The sequence below is a fragment of the Crocodylus porosus genome, unplaced genomic scaffold (genome assembly GCF_001723895.1).
Source record: "Crocodylus porosus isolate Cpor-Errol unplaced genomic scaffold, CroPor_comp1, whole genome shotgun sequence".
Taxonomy (NCBI): Eukaryota; Metazoa; Chordata; order Crocodylia; family Crocodylidae; genus Crocodylus; species Crocodylus porosus.
This window is the reverse complement of record NW_017728906.1, coordinates 139,030,421-139,036,685: the sequence shown is the minus strand read 5'-3', so window position 1 is coordinate 139,036,685 and position 6,265 is coordinate 139,030,421.

The window sequence follows — 6,265 nt, the reverse complement described above, 5'->3', positions numbered from 1 at the left end:
TTCTCATTGTAAATGAGAGAAAAAGTATTGAAAAAGTATTTTTCTACAGGGCTAGGACTAGAGAATCCTTGAGGTCCCTTTGGAGCTTATGTTTTTAACCAGGAAAATGTAACAGGGTACCTTTTCTAGATAATATAAATATACCATTATGTCCATTATTTATATTAATCTTACTAAATATTTTTATCTTTGATTTTTTTCATATGACATTTTAAATTGTTATTTAAAATAGGTAGGCTGTGGGTGGGTCTACTTGAGATTCTTTACTGCAGAGTAATGCTACTTACTGTGTAGTAGGCATCACCTTCTACTTGTGCTAACCCTTACTGTCCAATAATTTCCTTTACTTAGCTGTTAATTTGCTACTTGTATTTGCAGGTAGAAAATTAACTGCCAAGTAATTACTGTACAATGCAGCACATGTAGCTGGGCAGCAGGGGGTGGGAGATTGCTCCCTGCTCCTGGAGCTGCCTGTTGCCAGCGTGGGCACCATCACCAGAACCTGGGCAAGGACAATGTCCTCCTGCCCCAGCAGCAGGGAGCTCCCAGGCCCAGCTTCATGATCACAGACCTCAGAAACAATCTCCAGTGCTCCATGATCACAGAGCTGGGCTGGGAGTTCCCTGCATGGGGAGAGTTGACCACCCAGCCTGGATCTAGCTGGGACCTGACCTTGACTGGGACAGTTCTCAGACAGCCCCAGGCTGCACAAGGAAGTCTGTACATGCAGCCTGGAGGTGGTTGGGGACTGTCTCATTCTGGGCAGTCCTCCGCCAGCTCCAGGCCGCATGTTTAGATTTCCCTATGCAGCCTGGGGCTGGCCATGAACTATCCCAGTCAGAAGCAGGTCCCAGCCCCACAGATTTTTCTCAGCCCCATACTCTGATTGGGCAATTGAGACAGAGGGCTTGGAAAGAGCTGCAGGGAGGGGAAGATCCTAGACCCTCCCCAGTATCTCTTTCCAAGCCCCCTGTCCTTGATTGAGGAGCCAGGGCTGGGAGCTCACTGATGCCAGGGCAGGGGAATAATGTCCCTGCTTGAGTTTTCATGGTGACCCCACCAGCGGGTAGCTCCCAGGGGTAGGGAACAATCTGCCAGCTCCTGCCAGGAGACACTTGTCTCTTGGCACCATGGTCCCTGCCAGTCCCTGGGCTAGCACCCAAGGGGAGCCTAGAGATCCCCTTGCCTGCTGCAGGGGGCTGGTGCAGGGCTAGAGGGAGTGGGAGCAGACAGCAGTCATGATCAGCAAATTTATTTGTGCACCTCCAGACATGCAGATGCCTGCCCAGGGTAGGCTTACTCTACAGGAAAGTATCTCAAACTGTGGTCTGCAGACCACCGCTGGTCCATGAGATCCATTCAGGTGGTCTGCAGAAAGGTTGCAGAACAATTGAGAATATCTATAGTTGTAAAGTAAAACTACTGAGTTTTACTCAGTAAAGTTTGAGAACCACTGCTCTAGAGTAATTTGCTCTACAGTAAACCCACCCTACAGCATTTGCATGTGTAGATGTGCCTTGTGAGACTATTCACTCATTCACATAGCATTTCATGGTTACTGAAGTAGGACATTGGAAAAAATGTTTGTAAATAGAATATTTAGATAAAAGATTGCGTTAGAATACAAGGTGGAAAAAATTTAAAAATAGAATTTTACCCAGACTCCAAAAAACCAGTATTTACAGAAGAGAAAGGCTATGACTTCCTCAATTTAATATAGTGAAAATCTGTCATGAAAATTGCTTAAGGGTGTAGAACAAAATACCTTAATCTGTTTAATTTTATTCATTTGTTAAACAGTTATAGATCATTTATGTACAGTGTAAGCTGCAAAAACTGAATATTCTTTGTAGTTAAGCCTAGCTGTATTTAGAGAATGAAATTAGTAATAGAGCTATAGAAACATTTTATTCATTTTATTACCCTCCTAAGGTGTTTTTTTTAATAGAGGGAGATTTAGGTATATGCTCTTAGTTTTAAATAATGTTCAATCTATGCCAGATGAGGTACAAAATAACATTTAATGCAATAAAGGCATCCACACTAAAGAATCTGCTGTATCTTACCTCTAATTACACTTCTTAAAGAGGTTCATAAATAGTCCAAAATAAACTTTTGTCATAATTAATGAGCTCTGAGAACTAGGAATGGCAGATGGTTTCAACCAAGCACATTTTTCTTTCTCAGCTAAAAACTTCTGCAATGAAACTGTGCTGTGCAAAGTACAAGGTGAAAAATAAAATGGCAAGTTTTATCTGCATTAAAATTAACTCAAGAGCCAACTCTGCTTTCAGGTAAAGTCATTGAGAGTCATGTGCCAGCAGAATTTACCCCTAAAATAATCATTTTGCCACTAGGATTGAATGTACTTCTTTTTTTTTTCTTTTCAATGACTAAAATTTCCATTTCAGAAATGCTTCTGTGCACTTTCCGTGCTCAAGGCCTGAACAACTGCATGAATCCCACATGTACTGCAGAAAGGAGCAGGATAGGAAGTATATAGTGGTAGGGTTCACCTTGCACCTGGAAATTCAGCAGACATCGCAAAATTTGGGGTGGACTTCCATTGGGTTCAATCTACTGGTTTACAGTCTAGATTGGGGTGGGTAACTACTTAGGCTGGAGGACCACTTATGGAGTTTGGTTGAACTGTTACAGGTTGGGTCTGAACTCCTAGCATATCCCTGCAATAGCTTACCAAAACTCCCTAAGCAGTAGATTACTTAACCACCCCAAGACCCCTGTGGGCAGGGTGCACTCAACCAAATGGATGGGATAGGGTTATGGACAGGCAGGGATCAGTGTCTAGGAGAGAGATTGGTAGGCAGGGGTGGGGCTGGGCCTGGGGCTGGGGCCAGGATTGCAGGGTAGTGACAGCATGGGTTGCACGCTGGGGCTGGGCAGAGCCATGATCTGCTACCTGTATGATGGATTATGATTGGCCCTGCCTGGGAGTGGGGTGGAGTGTGTACCTGTGTCCCAGACCTGCAGCCTCCACCCAGCACTTGCACAACAGTGAAGCTCTAGTACAATAAAGCTGTGAAGCAGCAAAGCCTGGCAGCACAGGACTGCCTTGATGGATCATGACCATATTAGGCTGCACTGCACTGCTGGGTTGCACTGCACCACAACTTCACTATACTGGGGATGCCCACATGTACCCATTCTGGAATGGGGCAGTGGGGCTGAGTCACAGGCATGTGCTTAACCCCTTCCTTCCCCTCCTAGGTAGGGCCAGTCATGATCTAACATGTGGGGAGTGGATTTCAGCTCTGCCCCGGCCCCAGCTCTACACTGTCATGATCCTGCAATCCTGATTCTGGCCCCCGCACCAACCCCAGTCCTGCCTGGCTGTCCTGCTCCTGGATGCTGTTTCCCATCCACCTGTGTCCCCAACCTATCTGCCTAGCCAAATACACCCTGCCCACAGGGATCCTGGGGCAGTTTCCATGGATGCCCTTCCCATCCACCTACTCTGTTTCATGCTGGTGGACACAAAGTGGACAGGCCAGGATTCCTCGTCAGTGAGGCCAGGTCTGGCAGCTAGTGACACTGGCCATGGCAACTAGGAGCTACCACTGCTGGTGCTGCTGGAAAGCAGAGTCTGGCCATGCTACTGTGTGCCGAGAGGTAATGAGACTGGCTGCACACACCAGTATGGCTTCCATGACCACAGCCCGTTCTTTGGTGAGAGAGGCAGTGAGCTGCTGGGAAGAGATGGCCTCCATCTCTCTCCGCTGGGGAGAAGGCTTTTCTCAGCCAGACTGGCTGACCTGCTCCATCAGGCTTTAAACTAAGCCCACTGGGGAACAGAGGGACTACCACCACTGCTGGCCTGCTGACTAACCCTTGCAAAGCCAGCAGGAAAAGGCACTTAAGGGAGCCCACCCCTGCCCCAGCCCTGGTACGCTCTGTGGGCAAGGCAAGAGCCCCCAAGGGGACACTTGCCTGCCTGTACACAAATGCCAGGAGCTTGGGGAATTCATCCTCATGCTTAACACAAATAATTACAATGTCACAGGGATAACAGAGACCTGGTGGGACTCCACCCATGACTCGACTACAGGTAAAGATGGCTAGATCTTGTACAGGAGAGATCAAGGAGATAAAAGGGGCGGGGGGTGGGGGTATAGCTCTCTATGTGAAGGAAAGCTACATGTCCCTGCAAGCTGATGTTGGCAACCAGGGTGGACAGCTGGAGACCATCTCAGTTAAAATCCATGGGGAGCATGGCACAGGGGACACAAAGGTGGGAGTCTACTACAGACCTGCCACCCAAAGTCAAGAGCTTGACCAGGCATTCACCTTGGAACTGGCTGAGGCCACATGCTCCAGGACCATGGTTGTCATGGGTTACTTCAATTACCCAGACGTCTTGTGGGAGCAAACTCTGAGTGGTCGCAAAGCTTCCTATCATGTGTGGATGACCTCTACCTGACTCAAGAAGTCTACAGGCCAACGAGAGGTAAAGCACTGCTCGACCTTTTACTGGCTACTGGAGATGACCTAATCAGTTACCTAGTGATCGATGGGAAGCTGGGTGACAGTCACCATGAGCTGATCACCTTCACCATCTGCCGTAAAGCTGGCAAGTCAGTCAGCAACAATGAAGTCCTTCACTTCAGGAAAGCTGACTTTGACAACTTCAGGAGGTTTGTCAGTGAGGCCCTAAGGGACCATGACCCCAGGGGGAGGGGAGTTCAGGAACAGTGGTTGCTCCTCAAGGGACCAATCTTCAATGCACAAGATAATTCTATTCCATCTCGGAGGAAAGGCAGCAGGAGGGCACAGCAGCCCCTGTGGCTCTCCAGGAATCTAGCTGACATCCTGAGGCAATAAAGAAAGGCCTACAAAGGATGGAGGACAGGATTCACCTCCAAAAAGGAATATTCTGCACTGGTCCAGTCCTGCAGGGAGCAAGCCAGAAAAGCCAAAGCTGCAACTGAACTCCAACTACCTTTGAGCATCAAGGACAATAAACAGTCCTTTTTCAGATATGTGGGTAGCCAAAGGAAAAGCAAGGGCAACATTGGACCCCTGCTAAACCAGATGGGACAACTGATGCCCAGGAAAAACTGTCAACACTGACAAGTGCAAGGTAGTGGACCTGGGGAGGAAGAACCAGGTACATACCTACAGGCTGGGGAACTCCCTTCTCAGCAGTGCAGTGGCAGAAAAGGATCTTGGAGTCATCATTGATGCCAAGATGAACGTGGGCCGACAGTATGCAGACACAGTCAGGAAGGCCAACCATGCCTCGTCATGCATGCGCACATGTATCTCAAGCAAGTCCAAGGAGGTGATACTCCCCCTCTATGCTACACTGATCAGGCCTCAGTTGGAGTACTGCATCCAGTTCTGGGCACCACACTTGATGGGAGGATGTGGACAACATGGAGAGGGTCCAGAGGAGGGCCACTCGCATGATCAAGGGGCAGCAGGGCAGGCGCTACAAGGAGAGGCTAAGGGACCTGAACCTGTTCAGCCTCCACAAGAGAAGGCTGAGGGGGGATCTAGTAGCCATTTACAAACTAGTCAGAGGGGACCAGCAGGCACTGGGGAAGTCTCTGTTCCCCCAAGCACTCCCAGGAGTGACTACAAATAACCGTCACAAGCTGGCACAGGGTAGATTCAGACTAGACATCAGGAGGCGCTATTTTACTGTCAGAGCAACTAGGATATGGAACCAACTTCCAAAAGAACTGGTGCTGGCTCCTACCCTGGGGGTCTTTAATGAAAGGCTAGACGAATACCTTGCCAGGGTCATTTGACTCCAGTACTCTTTCCTGCCATGGAACGGGGTCGGACTTGATGATCTGCTCAGGTCCCTTCTGACTCTACCAACTATGAAACTATGAAACTATGAAAAAAACAACCCATTAAATGGGTACTTTGCATCAGTTTTTCATCAGTTCCATGGGATGCCCATGCCCACTATGGGACAGGAAGGTACAGGTGAGAGAGATCCCCTGCCCTTCATCAATGCTTACCTCATGAAGGAACACCTTGAGAGGTTGGATACCTTCAAGTCAGCTGGCCCTGACAATCTACACCCCAGGGTACTCAAGGAGCTGGCAAGTATCATAGCTCAGCCTCTGGCACGGATCTTTGAGAGCTCCTGGCACTCTGGTGTAGTGCCCAATGCCTGGAAGAAGGCCAATGTGGTGTCTATCTTCAAGAAAGGGAGGAAAGTGGATCCAGGAAACTATAGGCCCATCAACCTGACTTCTATCCCAGGGAAGAACTTAGAAAAGTTTATTAAAGA